Consider the following 20792-nt stretch of genomic DNA (forward strand, 5'->3'; position numbering starts at 1 on the left):
TTCAGAGGGGGAACTGAGGCCTGGAGAGGCAAGGGATCACCCAAGGTTCCCAGGGGCAGAGCCAGGCCCAAGGGTCTTGATTGTATGACCAGTGATCTTTACAAGAGCCTCCCTAACATTAGTCAGTGCTGAGGAGGGCAGAGTAATTAGAGGGGGTTGTATCTGTGACAAAGGCAAGGCTAGGACTAGCCTCTATACAGACTAAAGAAGCTGCCATTGATGCGTCATCGCTGATGATTCGGGATATGGTCTAAAAATAGCCACTCAAACTCTAGCTGCACCAGCTAATGGACACAGAAGGGGTTAGCTTTCTAGCTGGGGGATCTATGTCATCAGTATAGAACCGATAAGGTAATTGATGATATTGATTACAATCACAGAGGTAACAATGGCCAAGGTTTACTGAGGACTTAGAATTTTCATAGATATTGTTATTATGCCTATTTTACTAATCAGGAAACAGAGGTGCAAAGAGACTGAGTTACTTGCTCAAGATCACGTGGCTAGAAGTGGGGTAGGCAGGCTGAGTCTACATTCAGCTTGGTTCACTCTTAGGCTGTATGAGCTTCTTGGTGCAACAGGTCTCAGTTGAATATTTATGAGAATATTGATGAGTGTATGAATATTTATGAGTGCAGGCCTAGTACTTTGAGAAGTATAAGAATTAATATCTGGTCCTTGTCCTCAAGGAGCTTTGAATCTTGCTGAGAGGGCATGCCTTAGGCATCCACCCACTCACATGAGTGGTACAGACTCTGAGGTTTATCCCCAGGGGTTCAGAGTGGCAGGATCTCTGAGTTGGAGCAGGCGGAGAAGGCTTCCTGGAATAGGTGGCTCTCAAAGCATGAACTGGGTTTGAATAACATGGAAAGGGAGAAGGCAGAGAACATTCTCATAAACTTCTATACAGTATGGCCTCCACCGCCTTGGCCATCCTCTCCTGCTGCCACTCTCTTCCTTTTTTACTCTACTCCAGCCACACTGGCTTCCTTTCATTTCCTCAACAACCACAACGTTATTCCCACCCCAGGATCTTTGCACTTGCTCTTACCTCCGCCGGGAACTTTCCTCCATCTGATTTTGTGTACCTGGAGTTTTTTCACCCTTCAGGTCTCTGTTCTAATGTCATCTCCTAAGAGAGGCCCTTCCTGACCCCCTCTCTCACAGGCATAGTTCAACACCTTACACTGTTTTGTTTCCTTCCTGGCACATGTCACGATCAGGAGCTATTTGTCAACTGTACTAGACAGACACTCCATGAGGATAGGGGCTTCTCGTGTCTTAGTTGCTGCAGTGCTCCAAGTGTCTAGAGCAGTGGCCAACATGAAGCTGGCTGTCAATCAGTATGGGAGTTGTCTTTTACCTAGGGTTACCCTGCAATAGTGCCCAACACTGGTCTTCACTGGTCTTCAAGTGAAGTAAGTCAGAGAAAGACAAATATCATATGATATCACTTATATGTGGAGTCTTAAAAAAAAAAAAGATACAAATGAACTTATCTACAAAACAGAAACAGACTCACAGACTTAGAGAAGGAATTTATGGTTTCCAGGGGGGAAGGGTTGGGGGGAGGGATAAATTTGGAATTTAGGATTGACATATACACACTACTAAATATAAAATGGATAACCAACAAGGACCTACTGTATAGCACAGGGAACACTGCTCAATATTCTGTAACAACCTAAATGGGAAAAGAATTTGAAAAGAATAGATACGTGTATGTGTATAACTGAATCACTTTGCTGTACACCTGAAACTAGCACAACATTGTTAATCAACTATACTCCACTATAAAATAAAAAGTTAAAAAAAAAAAGAGAGAGAGAGATCCTCAAACCTGCAAAAGTCTGGGCGTCTGTGCATTTTTCTTCAGAGAAGGTCCATGGCTTCCTTCAGGTTTCCAAAGGGACTGGTCAGGAATCTATGAAAGTTTCTCTGTTCCAACTGACCCCCAAGACCCCTGCCTGGTCCAGAGGCCAAAAGTGCGTTCTCTGCCTCGGCTTTTCACTACAGGGTGCTGGCAGACTCCTCGGGTACCTGTTTGCAGTCTGGACAGATGTATGTTTTTTGGGTTTTTTAAAAATTTATTTATTTATTTTTATATTTATTTATTTTTTTGGCTGTGTTGGGTCTTCGTCTCTGTGCGAGGGCTTTCTCTAGTTGCAGCAAGTGGGGGCCACTCTTCATCGCAGTGCGGGGGCCTCTCACTGTCGCAGCCTCTCTTGTTGCGGAGCACAGGCTTCAGACGCGCAGGCTCAGTAGTTGTGGCTCACGGGCCCAGTTGCTCCACGGCATGTGGGATCTTCTCAGACCAGGGCTCGAACCCGCGTCCCCAGCACTGGCAGGCAGATTCTCAACCACTGCGCCACCAGGGAAGCCTCCAGATGTATGTTTTTATAGGATCGGTTGCTATAGCTCCCAGGGATCGCGGGGGCTAAAATTAACTTAAACTTCGTGTTTTCCTTCATGAACTAAGATAATGACGCTGATGAGAATGAGCTGATGGAACCATTCCCAGTGTTTGGCTGGAGCTCCCATATGGCCTTCGGTTCAGGAACTGGAAAGCCGGTTGGGTCCAGGCTAAAGCTCTGGGACAGAGATCCTGTTTGGGGGCCATTCCCAAGCCCCTGTGGGGGAACCCTGAGCCCAGATCCCTCAGAGGAAAACTTGGTAGGCTTTCTCTCTAGGGGTGAGAGCACCCTGGGAAGACAGGAGCCTCTGAAGCAAGATGACTTTGACCTAGGGAGTGAGACCATTAGGACTAAGGCTGGTCCTCCTGCCACCAGCAAGGGCACCACCAAGAGAGGGGAGAGACGTGCAGCTGGGCCAGATGTGCTAGATCTGGGTGCCAGTCCCCACTCTGCCACTGAGTCACCAAGTGACACAGGGCTCATCCCCGTTCCCGTCTGAGCTACACTTTTTCCATCGGTAAGTAGATTGGACAGCATAACAGTAGTAATGAGAGCCAGCATTTATTAAACACCTACTATGTGCCGAGCACTGAGCTAGGTGATTGGCACGTATTTTCTGACCTAACCTTTATAAAATAGGAACTATTATTATCCCCATTTTAGAGACGTGGAAAGTGAATTTCAGATCAATAATTTGCCCAAGCTCATGCACCGAATACATGGTCAAATCAGAGATTCAAATCCAGGTTTAAGGGATACCAGAGCCCAAATCCTTAACCACTACACTGTACCCTCTCCTAAGTTCTCCTCCAGCTCTGCTATCTGTGGACTCTGGACTACACAGCCACTTGGTGCCCATCTCCCTAGCTGAGTATGTTGCTGGCCCAGCATCAGATTGGATCAGCTTTTCAGCTTGCAGAATGAGAAGTCAGCGCCTTGGGGTCCCTGCCAGCTGCCCACCACCCCTTCCACCCTCTCACCAGCAGTGTTCCTTTAGGTACCACCCCCGCTACCTTGATCCCGCCCTTCCTGACTTAGCACCCAGCACAGCTTTAGAACGCCAGGGCAGTACCCACAGGTGCATGGCGTCCAGGCTCCCCACACCTCCCAGGACATCAGCTGGCCTCCATCACTCATTCGTGGACTCCACTGCACGAGGCCATAGCAATAAGTAGGACAAAGGCTGTCCTCATGCCTTTTACATTCTCACAGCCGGAGGCAGGTGATAAACGAGTTTCAGGTTGTCATCAATTCTATAATGAACTAAACAAGATGACTTGAGAAAGTAGTGGGGGGACTATTTAGATAGGGTAGTCGGGGTAAGCCTTTGGAGGAGGCCAATTCTGAGAAGAAAAAAGTTGAATCATGAGTCAGTGAGAAGGGCTAGGGGAGGAGTATTCCAGGCAAGGGGTGAATAAGCGCCAAGACTCTGGGCGGGGAGAGCTTGACTTCTTCAAGTGACTGAAAGTGTAGCTAGAATTACCGATCAGAGATTTCCCTTCTCCTCCTGGCCTTCGTCTTCCTTCTCTCCATCCTCTTCCTCTGCTTCATGCCTATTATTTTTACACCCTTTCGGCCACTCCAAAGTACTTCTTCGTCTCCTTTCTCAGTGAATGACAGAGCCGTCCTGTGAGGGAGTCAGGCTAGGGCTTAGAACCTATGTTGTAGATACAGGGAAACTGAGGCCCGAATCACCCAGTGGAGCTGGGGCTCAAAACCAGGTCTCCTGCGCCCTGGCTCAGAGGCAGAATCTCAACCCCTCTGAGAACCTGCTTGTCTTTCTGCTCGTAACTCCAGAGTCTGTGTCACCTGCACCACCTGATGGACCATCTCTGGGAGCTGGACTGGGGCCAGGTGGGCAACCAGTGTTCCCATGTACAGGCAGAAATACCAGGACAGGGAGAGAGAGGTCTGATCTCTGGAATAGATCAGGGAGGCTCTTGTGGATTTAACTTCTCTCAGGAAGGAAGGCCACCAAGCAGAAAGTTAAATAAATAAAAGCAGTGCCAGGAAACATCCCCTAAGGCCTCACAGCGGAAACAGTGTCAGGATCTCAGTGGTTCAGATCTCCAGGCTGTAAATCCTAAAGGGGCTTGCAGGTAAAAAACTTATTGAGTTTTGCATGTGGGAACTTGAGGGCCTATGGGGGGACCATGTCCCGTTGGAACAATTATGAGTAAACTGGGAAGAGAGAGAATAATATCCAATATTTCTCAGCAGACACTGGGGAAGACACTTATGTCCATCCTCTCATTTAATCTTCACTTAATATACACACTTAGGTAGGATGTTAGTTTTCCATTATTGCTATAAGAAATTACCACAAACTTGGTGACTTAAAACACACATTTATTACTTTACATTTCTGGAGGTCAGAAGTCCTAAAATCAAGGTGTCGGCAGGGCTGGGTTCCTTCCGGAGGCTTGAGGGGAGAATCTGCTTCCTTGTCTTTTTCAGCTTCTAGAGGCCACCCGCATTCCTTGGCTTGTGGCCCATTCTCCATCCCTCCAAGCACATCATTCCAACCTCTGCTTCCATTGTTGCATCTCCTTTTTCTGGCTTTGACCCTCTTGCCTCCCTCCTATAGAGACTCTTGTGATTACATTGGGCCCACCCGGATAATCTAGGATAATTTTCCCATCTCCAAAGCCTTAACTTCACCTGCAAAGTTGGTCCCTTTAGCCATATTTATAGTTACAGGAATAAGAAATGGACATCTTTGGCGGGGCGGTGGGGGGGGCATGATTTAGTCTACCCTAGGTAGGTACAATGACCATTTCCATTCCAAAGATGAGGAAACCAAGGTTCAGGGAACTACATAACTTGTTCCAAGTCCCACAGTGGTAAAGCCAGGAATCCACACAAGTAGATTAACTCCAGACCTCAACTCCCCATAGCTTCCCTAATCAGAGCTCTGCCTATGCCGTGCTCTTGGTGAGGCTGCCTCCCTTCCCCCATCTGCCCCAAACCCACCCATCCTTTGAGCTCAGGCTGACTCTCTCCTAGTCTTTCAAAGTTTAGAGCTGATAAGGCCCTTCAGCCCTATCCAAACCTACACCTCCTTGTATGGCTGGGGAAATTGGCGATCGTAGAGCCCAAGGTCACAGTGTAGACAGCTAGGCCTAGAGCCCTGGTCTCCCAACTCCAGGCCCAGGCGGAGGCCAGCTCTGGCTGCTCCAAGTCTCTGGAGTCAGGGACTGGACCAGCTGATCCTTTGGGCTGAAGATTATGTATCAAAACTCTGAAACGCACCCTTTGTGCATCTGGCTGAAGGTCAAGGCTGCCAAGCTAAGACGGCCTGGGCACATGGAGACTGACTCAGCCTGTCGTCCTGCTACTGTATCTTTTCCTGGGCCAGCCCTCCTATTGGCTGAAGGGCACAAAGACCCCATTGTCATCTGGCCCTTGGTCCCCTGGGCAAAGTGGCCACTGACCAGGGCAAGGCCAAAGGGAGAGGAGGATGAAGTTTCATGTCAGCACCCCTCCCCACTTGCACACTCCCACTGGGCAAATTCAGATTTTCCCTCAGCTTTTTGCTATTCACAAAGGACTCTTATTCCCATTGTCTTACGGAGCGGCACAGTCAGTCTCTCAGGTAGAAAAGTCAGAATTTACTAAGCACATTCGGGGCTTGAGCAGACAGGATGTCCTGCTCATGGTCACCCTGGTGGCCCATGTGTTGCTGAAATGACAATTCCAAACTTAACCCTTGGTCCGAGGCTCTTTCCACTAACCAGCTGCCTCCACCCGGGGTCCAGGGAGAGCTTACCGAGCCAACTCCTTCTTCGTTGAGGTGACAAACGGTTCACGATGTGTTGGCTGCACTTCCTCGCGTTGACACAAACCCACCCAAGGAGAAGTGATTGAGTTTCAGTTAGGTTCTGCCCTTAGTAGGACCTGTGCCCTGTGGCCCTGCCTGTAGTCTGTCCTTGAGTGGCCCATCTTTCCTCTCCACCTCGGTTTCTTTTTCTTTTTTAAAATTTATTTATTTTATTTATTTTATTTTTGGCTGCACTGGGTCTTTGTTGCTGCACGTGGGCTTTCTCTAGTTGCAGCGAGCAGGGGCTACTCTTCGTTGCGGTGTGCGGGCTTCTCAGAGCAGTGGCTTCTCTTGTTGCGGAGCACGGGCTCTAGGCGCCCGGGCTTCAGTAGTTGTGGCACGTGGGCTCAGTAGCTGTGGCTCATGGTCTCTAGAGCGCAGGCTCAGTAGTTGTGGTGCACGGGCTTAGTTGCCCTGCAGCATGAGGGATCTTCCCGGACCAGGGCTCGAACCTGTGCCCCCTGCATTGGCAGGCGGATTCTTAAGCACTGCGCCACCAGGGAAGCCCCGACCTCAGTTTTCTTGTCTGTTAAGTGAGCATAATTATCTGACCCTCCTGGGTGCAAAGTCAGTGTAAGATTCAAGCGAGCGTGGGTTTCAGACAGTCAGTTAGCAAGAGCAAAGTCAAAAGTCCCGGCCTTGGAGTCAGATCGCTGGGCCTGGATCCTGTAGCAAGTGACTTAACTCTAAAACTGGGGGCATGTTATTTCACCTCCACGTTCAGTTTTCTCAAGTGTAACGTGTAACTCTCCCCTTTACCTTGTGAGGATTAAATGAGATCATATAGGTAACGTGTTTGGCTCACTGTTCATATCCTACACTATCAATAAATGTGAGCTATCTTACCATTAGATCATTAAACATTTCCCAAAGCATGTCCACAAACTATTAGTCCTCAGATAAAAAGGGGGACCCTGGGTTCAAGCGAGTTTGGGAAATGTGGCATCTGCCACCTTCCTCATAGCTATTCCTCAGGCACATGAGAGCATTAAAGCCTCTGAAAAGTTCTGCAGAAAAGAAACCTGTTAACTCCATCTAACATTTACACATCTCTGTTTTCCATGAACTTCTGAATGCGTCCCACAGAACTCGTGTTGTCCATGAAAATACCTTTGGGGGATGCCTATTTGATCCAATGCCCCTGTCCAAAGAGAAAATAAAGTCCAGGAAGGTGAAGTGACTTGTCCTGGGTCACGTGGCCAGTAAATGGCAGAGCTTGGGACTTGACCCAAGCTAAAGAATCTTTGGCTATTGCTCTGTTAAAGCACGCTGAGAAAACACCTTCTGTTGTTGGTGTGGACAAGCACTCTCTAAATGTCAATGATTTGTATACCGGTTTCATAGCCTTTTATTCTTTCTCTAAGGTTCTGTATCCATGACTGAGGATGCCAGGCTCTCTCTGGCCTGAGCTGTCTCCCCGCAGCCCTGGGTGGGGTTGGAGGAGCTCGACGATGGATTAGTTCTGCCTCCTCCCACCCCTGGCTCTGTACCATTGCAGCTGCTGGTCCAGGTCCAGGGAACACTCCCACGCAGGCACCAATTTTCTTCAGAAACCCCACACGCCTGGAAATCTTTTCTGAAGGAGGTGGAAAGCCCAATAACCCAACCCAACAACGTGGCAGCTCTTACATGTTCCCTGACGTGGCCCGCAAACCAAGCCTCTCTTCAGTTTTAGCAGCTGTAGATCCAGGAGTAATGACAGCCCCGCCAGCCCAGCAACGTGGCAGCCGGTGCTGTGACTCAGCCGACCTGGGGGGCAGCCTGGAGCCTCCATTGGTCTTTTCCGGGTCCCAGGGCTGGGCAGATAGGGGACATGGAAGGGAGATCTGGATGAACCGGTAGAACCTCTACCCCCATCTCCAACACAAGTCTCTTTTTTCCCCACCATTGCCTGGATAAGGCAGGTCGCATCACTCTCTTCTGAGACTGATCTAACACCGCCCCAATATGTCACCTCTCCCCACTTCTGCCTTCTGTTCTCAGACAGCAACTTCTTGTAATGAATCTTCGAGACTTTCCAAGCCAGTGGTGTTCAAACTGCCTTCTATAAGAGTTTCATGCAAGAGTCTTAAGAGGACGGAAAGAAGGCCAAAGGGGCAGGTCTCTAGGTCCCAGTGCATCCCTGCCTTCAACCAGAGCAGAACTACTTTTTTTTTTGGAGTAGAGTTGATTTACAATGTTGTGTTAGTGTCAGGTGCACAGCAAAGTGAATCAGTTATACATATACATACATCCACTCTTTTTTTTTTTTTGTAGATTCTTTTCCCATATAGGCCATTACAGAATATTGAGTAGAGTTCCCTGTGCTATACAGCAGGTTCTTATTAGTTATCTAGAGCAGAACTACTTTTATCTGTCTGACACATCAGACTTTTGCCTAAGATTTCATTTCCTAGAATGGGTTCGCTGCTTAAAAAAAAAAAAAATTGAAATGTACAAATTTATTTTTAGTCCACTGGCTTTATGGGTGAAGAAAAAATGAAGAGAGAGAAAGAGGGTAATCTGTCCCAGACACGGAGTATCACAAACTCACAAACTATACCAGGCCCCGTGGGAAAGGGGAGGTCTCCAGGAGCCACGCATGAGCCCTGGAGGATGTCAGACCCACTCCCCGGAAGCTTGCAGTCCGCTCACCCCAGGTAGGCAGCCATGAGGAAGGGGCTCCATCCACCAGCCCGGTACATCCCTGGAGGAGAAACAAGGGTTACCAGGGAGGTAAATTTATCATCTTCAGGGGCAGGCAGATGATGGATGTGAGCAGCCCCTCTAAGGATTGGCTGGGCCTTGAGCAACCTGGAGAGAACATGCCCTGCCCAGAGGCTCTCAGATCCCTTCCGCCCTTTTAATTAATTAATTAATTAATTATTTAAAGTCTTTATTGAATTTGTTACATTATTGGTTCTATTTTATGTTTTGGATTTTTGGCTGCGAGGCATGGGGGATCTTAGTTCCCCGACCAGGGATCGGACTCACACCCCCTGCATTGGAAGGTGAAGTCTTCACCACTGGACCACCAGGGAAGTCCCCCTTCTGCCCTTTTTAAAAATGTTTTGCCCTCCAAACAAAACTCAACTTCAGGAGGAATCTCTCCATTGGCCACCAGTTTGGCACCTTTACTGATAGGGGCTGGTTCACCTTTCTTTAGGGGAATGGACCATCCCTCTTCTGTATTCTTCTGGGAGAAGGGCCAATGTCTTACTTTCTGGTTTTGAAAACTTTCAAGAGACATAGCCTCTTGCTTCCTTCTCTCCGCTAATCTGTTCCTCTTCTCCTCCATTTTCTCATTTTTCTTCTTCCTTTTCGCCTGGGCCCCTCCTCTTTCTGTCCTTCCCATCTTTTTTTTTTTTTAAGTTTTTTTTTTTAATTAATTAATTTATTTATTTTTGGCTGTGTTGGGTCTTTGTTTCTGTGCGAGGGCTTTCTCCAGTTGCGGCAAGCGGGGGCCACTCTTCATCGCGGTGCGCGGGGCCTCTCACTATCGCGGCCTCTCTTGTTGCGGAGCACAGGCTCCAGACGCGCAGGCTCAGTAGTTGTGGCTCACGGGCCTAGCCGCTCCGCGGCATGTGGGATCTTCCCGGACCGGGGCACGAACCCGTGTCCCCTGCATTGGCAGGCGGATTCTTAATCACTGTGCCACCAGGGAAGCCCCTTTCCCATCTTTTTGAAAAAAGCAGTGGACCAAGAATCAAGGGGCCTGAGTTCCTAACTCTGTAAATGACTTGGGCAAGTCATCTCCCCTCTCTGGGCAGTTAGCTCACTTGTAAAATGAGGCTGTCGGGTTAGATCGTAATTTCCAAACAGCAGAGGATGAGGACCAAGATGAGGGCACTCAGGTTCCCTCCTTAGACCCCCCAGAGGCAGCTGTTTGGCTATTTTAATCAGGTTCTGCAGCTAAATAACTCTTGAAAATCACAAGTCATTTAACTCAAGGCCTTCCAGCCTTTCAGTTCAGTGTTTCCTCTTCTTTTTCTATTCTGGCTCCTGCTTCTCTCCCTCCTTCAGGTCCTCAGGTTTGCTAGTGGAGACTTACGATCCTCCAGGGTGGCAACCCTAAGTCTGTCCCGCTGTCTCTCGAGAGACCCAGCTGTGCGCCCTCACTTGCAATGTGGGAGGAGAAATGGTTTCTTTCCTGAAATCCCAGGGCCGTGAGGAATTGTAGCCAGCCACCCATCTTGGCCCCTGGTTGCAGCACTGAGATCTCCACCCCCTGCCCTCCCCCACTAAACGGCCCGCTTCCCAGCCGTATCCCAAGTTGGATTATTCTCCTGATTCAGACATTTTTGTGGTGTGAAATCATCTCTGCCCCAGCCGGCTGAAGCCAGGAGCTTGCTACAGCCCACGACAGCTCTCCCTTCTCCTGCCACGTCCCACACCCTCAGCTCCTTTCCTCCAAGTGCTCAGAATTTCCATTTGATGTCCTTCCAAGGCTAAAAAGAAATTCAGACAGAGTGGCAGGGGCATGTCAGCTCTGGGGTTCAGCTCTGGCCTTTCCCTGTAGCTCCTGTGTGGGTCCTGGCACATGGCTGACTCCCAGGTAAAGGTGACTAAAATGAGTTTGTGAAATCAAGACAGAGGAACACAGTCAAAGCGAGAAAGGGAGACAGGCTCGGACAGAGGAAGAGAGAGACACCGGCAGAGTCTGTCATGATCAAGAGAGAGACAGAGGTGAGGAGAGAGGGGAAGAGGCAGACACAGAGAAACAAATGTGGAGAAAACGACTCAAAAGTTAGCAATAAGACAAAAGGGTGACTGCATATCCTCTTTTTTTTTTTTTTTAATAAATGAATGTACTAAGCTAAGAGGTCTTTTATCTTTTTTATTTAAAAAAAAATTTTTTGGGCTGTGCTGCGTGGCTTGTTCCCCAACCAGGGATCGAACCCGCACCCCCTGCAGTGGAAACACAGAGTGTTAACTACTGGAACCACCAGGGAAGTCCCTGCGTATCCTCTTGACGTTAGACTGAAGCTTGGTTAACACGCCTGTCCAAAGATCTGCTTCTCTAGGGGATATATTGTTGTTTGACTTGCTGTTTACTATTGATTAGGGGTTTGGCTCTGAAGTTACATATTAACTCATAGATTTCTGTCCAGTTAAAGAAAGAAGCCCAGAGGTTACAGTTTTAATGCCTTGTAGGACATTAACCAGTTTTGTATATGACCTAGCAGACTTTTTCCAGCCTTCCTTCAGTGCCTGTGTAGACATGATCTCTCTTTGAACTCTCCTTGAATCAGCTTTACCACCCTGCTTATTCCCTCATTAACAGGTTAAATAAATCACTGACATGTGCCCATTTTTTATTTTTATGCAAGTTGTGTTTTTAACTTTAAAAAAAACTATATTTTTAACAAGAGAAGCAAAAATAGAATGAGGCAGATGAAGAGTGAGAGTGAGACGCAGAGACAGAGAGAGAAAGGGAAAGAGAGAGAGACACAGGCAGACTGGCAGGAGAAAGCAACACAGAGAAACAGAACGAGACCAAGGCAGAGATGGGAATTCCCTGGCGGTCCAGTGGTTAGGACTCGGCGCTTTCAGTGCCGGAGCCTGGATTCAATCCCTGGTCGGGGAATTAAGATCCCTCAAGTCATGGTGCAGCCAAAAGAAAAAAAAAAAAGAGAGATAAAGGCAGAGAGACTGAGACCCAGTCAAACCCATACAGAGAGTCAGAGAGAGAGGAAAAAAAACAAAAGAGACAGAAACACAGAGAGACACAGACAGAGATAAAGGCAGAGGGACTGAGACCCAGTCAAACCCATACACAAAGTCAGAGAGAGAGAGAAAGAGAGACATAAGGGCTAAAAGCAGAATGCAGTGTTGGCCATGCATCACACGAAACCATAAATAGTGGTGGCTTCTGGAGAGGGGGTGGATTGGAGTGGAAAATGGAGGTGAAAGGGACTTTATGCTTACTTCTTAATACTTCTGTATTGCATTTTTTATGGACATGTAATCGCCTGTTATTTTATGCTTTTATTTTTTTTATTTTATTTTTTTTTAAATTTTATTTATTTAATTAATTTATTTTTGGCTGCGTTGGGTCTTCGTTGCTGTGCGTGGGCTTCCTCTAGTTGCGGCGAGCGGGGGCTACTCTTTGTTGAGGTGCACAGGCTTCTCATTGTGGTGGCTTCTCTTGTTGCGGAACACAGGCTCTAGGTGCACAGGCTTCAGTAGCTGTGGCACGTGGGTTCAGTAGTTGTGGCTTGTGGGCTCTAGAGCACAGGCTCAGTAGTTGTGGTGCATGGGCTTAGTTGCTCCGTGGCATATGGGATCTTCCGGGACCAGGGCTTGAACCCGTGTCCCCTGCATTGGCAGGCGGATTCTTAACCACTGCGCCACCAGGGAAGCCCATTTTATGCTTTTAAAAGAGGGAATCAGACATAGAGGGAAAGGCAAAGAGAGACTGTGAGAGGAAGAAACCACCAAAGAGAGACAGACGGCATCAAGAGTGGCACAAGTAGGGAAAGCGACGACGTTTGAAGGAAGGCCCTTGAGGCAGGACCGAGAGTGGTGCACGCCTGTTCCTTGTCCTCACTGAGCCCGGAGGCTGGCACGGGCTGGGCGTGGTGCTCTTGGAAGTCTGGCTGGGAGGCTGGGAGGGAGCCGGAGAAAGCAGAGAAGAGGCAGACGTGGAGGAGACAGATGGAGCAGGAACAGGCAGATCCGGGGCAGGTGGAGGGGCACACAGGAGCCAGGGCCGGGCCTCCTCCCTCCTTCCGGAACCTGGGCGCCAAGGCCTGAAGGCAGGTGCCTTTCAGAGCTGTGGGGTTAAGGAGATAAAGGACAGGAGAGCCTCCCAGAGATGCTTCTCCAGGGCATGGAATCTGCCCTGAGAACTGCCAGGCCCACAGGCAACCACCTCTGGTACGTCAGCCTCCTAAGGGGAAGGGGACTGAGTGCTTGTCACGTCCAACCCAATTTAAGAAACGAGGTAACTCAGGCCCAGGCAGGAGGAGAGACTTGTTCAAGGTCACATGGTTAATTTGAATATCATCAAGGCCAGGAACTGAGTCTGCAACTCCCTCTTTGATATTCTTTCCACTCTTGCCCCTTCCACCCAGCAACTAGAATGACTCCTTTTTTTTTTAAATAAATTTATTTATTTATTTATTTATCTATCTATTTTTGGCTGTGTTGGGTCTTCGTTTCTGTGTGAGGGCTTTCTCTAGTTGCGGCAAGCGGGGCCACTCTTCATCGCGGTGTGCGGGCCTCTCACTATCGCGGCCTCTCTTGTTGCGGAGCACAGGCTGCAGACGCGCAGGCTCAGTAATTGTGGCTCACGGGCCTAGTTGCTCCGCAGCATGTGGGATCCTCCCAGACCAGGGCTCGAACCCGTGTCCCCTGCATTGGCAGGCAGATTCTCAACCACTGCGCCACCAGGGAAGCCCCTAGAATGACTCCTTTAAAATGCACATCACTTCGTGTCCCTGCCTTGCTTGAAACCCTTGCAGAATTCTCTCCCGCAGTATTCATTTTCTAGCCAATGAGATGTATGGAGTTTCTGAGAAGGATCCTTTCAGGAATTTGACTCAGCTGGGAAGTCCATCTCTTTCTTTTTAAAAAAATCAAATTATTTATATAGATAGGGGCTGTAACCCACCCCCCAAAATTTGGCCAAGGCCATGTACACCCTAGAGGCAGCTCTGCTTGTGGCTAAACCCAAATGTCTTATGTATCGTGTCCTCAATAGACTCTTGACATGGACTCTCCTCCTCAGGTCCTTCAGTGATATTGTAACATCTTTTTTTTTTAATTTGGCCATGCTGCACGGCTTGTGGGATCTCAGTTCCCTGATCAGGGATTGAACCCGGGCCCTCGGCAGTGAAAGTGTAGAGTCCTAACCACTGGACCTCCAGGGAATTCCCCTCAGATCCTTCAAATGCTCACTCTTGGCAGGCAGAACAGACTGAGCTGGTCCTCTTCATCCCTTCTCCTTCCCAAGGTGGTGAAGTTCTATCATGTGTAGACACTCATTTCTGGTGGGATGAAAAAGGACTCCAAAGGACAGAGTTGTTATTTCCAGCAATACTTTGATCTAGCGATTGGAAATCTATCCCTTTGGCCTTTCTTTCCTCCCTTCTTCCTGCTGCCTGGAATGCAGACATAATGGCTGGAGTGCCAGCAGCTATATTGGAGCACAAAATGACCTTAAGAATGGAAGCCATTAGCTCAGATAGAAAGAGCCTGGGCCCTGATGACCAAGGAGCTGCCATATCAACCGTGGAATTTTACCTGATAGAGAAATCATTTCTATCTTGTTTAAGGCACTGTTATTTTGGGGTTTCCCATTATATGCAGCCAAACTTAATTCTAATTGATTCACCCTTAATGTTTCCTAAACATTTGTTTTAATCCAAATTCTTTTTCTTGGCCCCCAAAGCCCTATGTAATCTAGTCCCAGCTATCAGCCTCCAGCTCAAACTACTCACTCCCTTACTTTATACTCATTACCTGCACTGGTCTTCTCTCTGTGAAGCAGATCCTTGTTCTACCTTAGGGACCTGGCACTTGCTGTTCCCATCCGGAATGTTCTAACTCCAGGAATTCACAGACATGCTACCCTCCAGCCATCTGATCTCAGCTCAACTAATTCCTGAGAGAAGGCTTCACTAACGACCTAATCTCAAAAAGATTCATGACCCACCCCCTAATCTCCAGTCACTCTGCCATACCACCCTGGGGGAATTTTCTTTATAGCACTTATCACAAGATAAATTTACCTTGTGTGTTTATTCATGGGCTTGTTCTCTATCTCCCTCTCCCCAGAATCTAAGTGTCCCATGAGCAGGGACCTTGCATGTCTTGATCACCAGTACAGCCCTGGGGCCTCACACAATGCCTACATTTGCTTGACAGTGATGATTTTTCCATTTTCAAGAACTCCCCATATGAATGTTATGTTTGTTCTATCACAGTTTTTAAAAAATCAGTCTTACTAGGTGCAAAGATTAGAAAGCTTAAGGAATAACGATATAATTATTTTTAAGAAATTAACACTAATGAATGTTAAGGTTAACTAGAATTTGATTTGGGTTTTTTAGTGTATTTTTAAAATTGAAGTATATGTTGTGTTAGTTTCAAGTGTACAGCAAAGTGATTCAGATATATATATGTGTATATATATATATATATATATATATATATATATATATATATATATATAAATTCTTTTTCAGAGTCTTTTCCATTATAGGTTATTAAAAGATATTGAGTATAGTTCCCTGTGCTATACAGTAGGTCCTTGTTGTTTACCTGTTTTACATATAGTAGTGTGTATAATAGTTTGTTAATTCTAAACTCCTAATTTATCACTTCTCCCCCCACCTCCCCTGACCTGATTTGGTTTCTGTTTTTTGTTTTTTTTTAAATTTTATTTATTTATTTTATTATTTATTTTATTTTTGGCTGTGTTGGGTCTTCGTTTCTGTGCGAGGGCTTTCTCTAGTTGCTGCGAGCGGGGGCCACTCTTCATCGCGGTGCGCGGGCCTCTCACTATCGCGGCCTCTCTTGTTGCGGAGCACAAGCTCCAGACGCGCAGGCTCAGTAGTTGTGGCTCACGGGCCTAGTTGCTCCGCAGCATGTGCGATCTTCCCAGACCAGGGCCCGTGTCCCCTGCGTTGGCAGGCAGATTCTGAACAACTGCGCCACCAGGGAAGCCCCTGATTTGGTTTTTAACTACTGGCAAAGTCACACAATGTAATCTTTTCTAAAGACTCTACATTTTTTTTTTGAATGTATATTTTCCCCCTTATTCACAATAAAAATGATTTCACAGAAAAATGAATTCACCATATGCCAGGCATGTGCTATTAGCAGTAAAGGCATGAATCAGACATGAATTGTGCTCATAGGTGGCTGATGGCTTTGGGAGTGAAAAAGCACACGTACACATAGCTGAGAGACACTATAGTCAGCAGCCCAGAGAAATCTTGAAAACAGTATGCTAAGTGACAGAAGCAGTCACAAAAGACCATACATATATCGCATGATACCATTTATATAAAATGTCCAGAATAGGCAAATCTATAGAGACAGTAAGATGGTTAATAGTTACCTAGAGCTGGGGGGTGGGGTTTGGCGGTAGTGGGGGGGTCCTAGGGAGAATGGATGCTAATGAGGTTTCTTTTTGGTGTGATGAAAAGATTCTAAAATTGATTGTGGTGATCTGCACAACTGCACAACTCTGTGGATATACTACAAACCATTGAACTATATACCTTAAATAGGTGAATTGCACAGTGTATTAGTTACTAGGGCTGCCATAACAAAGTACCACATACTGGGTGACTTAAACAACAGAAATTTGTTTTCTCACAATTGTGGAGGCTAGATGTCTGAGATGAAGGTGTCATCAGGGTTGGTTTCTTCCAAGGCCTCTCCTCTTGGGTTGTAAATAGCTGTCTTCTCCCTGTGTCTTTACATGGTCTTCCCTCGGTGTGTGTCTGTGTCCAAACTTCCTCTTCTTATAAGGACACCAGTCATATGGGATTAGGGCCCACCCTAATGACCTCATTTTAACTTAAGCACATATTTAAGGCCCTATCTCCAAATAAGAGCACATTCTGAGGTACTGGGGAGAGAGAGGGAGGGAAGGAAGGAGGGAGGGAGGGGTTCACCTAGAGCAGAAGCACAGCATGCTGGGGGATTCAGGAGGAGAACTTGCTGTTGCAGGGATCCAGGGAATGACAGTGAGGATGGAAATGTCAAGGCACTTTTGAGGGCCACCTCTAGGGTAGCATGAAGAGTCTCTTGAACACAAATCTGGTGTCACTCCCCTGCCTAAACACTTCATTCCCCGCAGAATACCCTTCCAGCTCCTTAAGGCAGCTGAGTTCCTGCATAGCCTGGCCCCTGCTTACCCTCCAGCCTCATCCCTCAACACCTCCCATCCCTTGCCCAACACCCCCCCCACACACACATTCTAATAAACTGACCCACTTGTAATTGCTCTATGACACCAGGATCTCTTGAACGTGCAGCTACCTTTGTGTATCCTAGTATCCCTGCTTAGGAAAATTTCCCTATGGACTTGCTCATTCCTACCATCCTTCAGTGCTCGGCCTAGACATCACTTCCTTTGGAAAGCTTCTCTGATTCCCACGGACTGGGTTAGGTACCTTCCCTACAGGCTCTGTAACTGTTTACTCATCTCTCCTCCACACTATACTGTGAGTTTCATGCCGGGGGAAGGGGGCCGGGGCGGGGGTGGTGTGCGTGGTGGAAATGATACCTTGTTCTCCATTGTGTCCCTAGCGTTTGCACAGTGCCGGGCCCAGAGGAAGGGCTCAATCGCTCATTTGAGTAAATGAGATTATACCTAGTGGTGGAAGGCAAAGAAAAGGCAGGAAGTCTCCCTCCTTTTAGAATGGTCTCTTTTATCCCTCCCACCCTGGAATCATACAGCTTTCTGGCTCCCCCATCCTTGGAGAGATCTTCTCTGAGGTCCTCACTTAGCCCTCAGGCCATGGCGGCTGTGAGCCAGGGCCAGGTGGGGCTTGCACTGAATACAGGCAGGGGATCCTCCACCTCTTTAAGTCCTTCTCTGGTTTCCAGCCCAGGGTGTCAGCCCCAAGGACAGGCAGCGTCCACCTTCACTCAGTGGCTCAGCTGATCCGGGAATAAGAAAGAGGGCCCTGTGCTCCCCGGAAGAGCAGCCAGGGGAGCGGGTTTGGGGTGCGGGGAGCAGGCAGTGGAAGGCCCAGGGGAGCACAGATCCATTTCAGGGGCTCTCAGAGTCCTTCACCCAGTGACCTCCCAGGGCCTCTCCTCTCTTTCCAATGAAAAATATCATTTCCCTAATGTTTCTCAGCAGCTCTCAGAGGTCCAGAGGAAAGGCAGCCTGGGGTGGGGGGGGGAGCCAGGAGAGAGAGGAGGCTATCTCCTAAAATACAAGGACCCAGTGTGTCCTCCTGAGAGGGGCTTCTCAGATTCAGTCATCGGGCACCACCCTCACCATCTCTGCCGTGTCCTCCTAACACCTATCATGTTATTTCAGCTTATTTTTTAAAACCAAAATAAGTGAAAAAGTGTCTCACTAACTGTGCCTGGGATCCACTCTCCGCCCCTCCCCCTCTGCACAGAGGTTAGTCTTTTTTTTTTTTTTTAAACAATAGACTTTAATTTATTTATTTATTTATTTTTGTCTTTTTAAAAATTTTTAAATTTTTTTAACATCTTTATTGGAGTATAATTGCTTTACATTGTTGTGTTAGTTTCTGCTTTATAACAAAGTGAATCGGCTATACATATACATATATCCCCATATCTCCTCCCTCTTGCGTCTCCCTCCCACCCTCCCTATCCCACCCCTCTAGGTGGTCACAAAGCACCGAGCTGATCTCCCTGTGCTATGCGGCTGCTTCCCACTAGCTCTGTGTTTAACATTTGGTAGTGTATATATGTCCATGCCACTCTCTCACTTCATCCCAGCTTACCCTTCCCCCCTCCCCGTGTCCTCAAGTCCATTCTCTATGTCTGCGTCTTTATTCCTGTCCTGCCCCTAGGTTCTTTTTTTTTTTTTAATTTTTTTTCTAAGACTTTTTTTAATTGATTGATTGATTGATTGATCGCTATGTTGGGTCTTCGTTTCTGTGCTAGGGCTTTCTCTAGTTGTGGCAAGTGGGGGCCACTCTTCATCGCGGTGCGCGGGCCTCTCACTATCGCGGCCTCTCTTGTTGCGGAGCACAGGCTCCAGACACGCAGGCTCAGCAGTTGTGGCTCACGGGCCTAGTTGCTCCGCGGCATGTGGGATCTTCCCAGACTAGGGCCCGAACCCGTGTCCCCTGCATTAGCAGGCAGATTCTCAACCACTGCGCCACCAGGGAAGCCCCCCTAGGTTCTTCATAACCTTTTTTTGTTTGCTTTTTTTAGATTCCATATATATGTGTTAGCATACTGTATTTGTTTTTCTCTTTCTGACTTCCTTCACTCTGTATGACAGACTCTAGGTCCATCCACAGAGGTTGGTCTTAAACCCACCTCAGTGGGTGCCCATGGCCTGTTTCCATTTGGGATGGGCCAGTGGGGAGCACAGTAGGAGACTGGGAAGAGGAGAAAGAAGAGTGAGGTTGGCTGGCGTATCAGTTCCCCTGGCTCCTGCCCTGGGGTTTCACCGCAGACGGACGGTGTCCCTCAGCCCAGAGGCCCAGCTCCCATCCAAGGCCCCTCTCTTGTTCCTGTAACCACCTCTCCCCTTGCCCCTCAGGCCCCATGCTGTTGCTGGCCCTGGGGACCTGTGCCATCCCTGTGGTTGACCTGCATGGGACCACATTTTGAAAGTGCCGTCTGTTTCCTGCCAGGAACCTGACTGATAAACTTGTCATAAATAGAAAGTAATTGACACAGTGCTAATAAAATGATGGTATTAAATTCTAACTCAGTGTAAAAGAGAACGAGGGGAAATTTCTTTTTTTTTAAATTTTTTTTTATTGGAGTATAGTTGCTTTACAGTGTTGTGTTAGTTTCTACTGTACAGCATAGTGAATCAGTTATACATATACATATATCCACTCTTTTTTGGATTTCCTTCCCATTTAGGTCACCACAGAGCACTGAGTAGAGTTCCCTGTGCTATACAGTAGGTTCTCATTAGTTATCTATTTTATATATAGTAGTGTATGTATATCAATTCCAATCTCCCAGTTCATCCCACCCCCCTCCTCCCTTGGTAATCATAAGTTTATTTTCTAATCTTTGACTCTATTTCTGCTTTGCAAATAATTTCATCTGAGCCATTTTTCTAGATTCCACATACAACCGATATTATATGCTATTTGTCTTTCTCTTGCTGACTTACTTCACTCTGTATGACAATCTCTAGGTCCAGGAAATTTCTATATAATGCTATAAAATGATCTCCAGGACATATTAGGTAAAAAACAAATAAGCAACAACAAAAACACAAGGTGCCGAACAGTGTTTAGAGTACAAGGGAGAGACAAACAAAAATCTGTATAGGTGTTTGCTTATATTTTCAAAGAGAAACAAAAGACAAACCAAAAATTAATAGAAGTGTTTACCTTAGGGAGAGAGAAAAAGATTATTGATAAAAGCTAGCTTTCTGAATATACCTTGTTATATAATTCTAACTTTGGAACTATTAAATGTTTTACATAATTTAAAATGCTAAATTATATCAAAGGGATAAAGTAAATACTAAAAATAAAAACATACAGGAGCAAAAGAGCCTCATTGTGTATCACATTGGTGGCATAACCATCCTGAGAACCATTATTTCAAGTAAATTTAATAGTATTTTGGCTGTTCATCCTTAAGGAGATATATACTTTGGAAAAAAAGTATTTCCATAGACTTATTTTTAGTATTAATATTAGTATCTGGATATGATAGGATAAAGAAATAAATTACATAGGTGGTAGAGGAAATAACTTGTACTGATATCATTAGCAACTAACATTTAGAGCCTAAGAGATACATTTTTAAAATAAAACAATTAAACAAAATGCTTGTAATCACTTGAACTGGGAATTTAAAGCCCTGAGCTCGTCATTTTCTTTCCTTGCCTCTGGCAGCACCCTTAGAGGCAAACAACCAGCTACATCACC

General features: G+C 46.9%; 1 protein-coding gene across 1 annotated transcript in view; it reads left to right on the forward strand.

Moving 5' to 3' along the window:
• The window catches only part of SLC36A1 (solute carrier family 36 member 1), a 286699-nt gene that overhangs the window by 240916 nt on the left and 24991 nt on the right, over positions 1-20792 (forward strand). The gene's annotated exons all lie outside the window — the stretch shown is intronic.

The sequence above is a fragment of the Balaenoptera musculus genome, chromosome 3 (assembly GCF_009873245.2).
Source record: "Balaenoptera musculus isolate JJ_BM4_2016_0621 chromosome 3, mBalMus1.pri.v3, whole genome shotgun sequence".
NCBI classification, from domain to species: domain Eukaryota; kingdom Metazoa; phylum Chordata; class Mammalia; order Artiodactyla; family Balaenopteridae; genus Balaenoptera; species Balaenoptera musculus.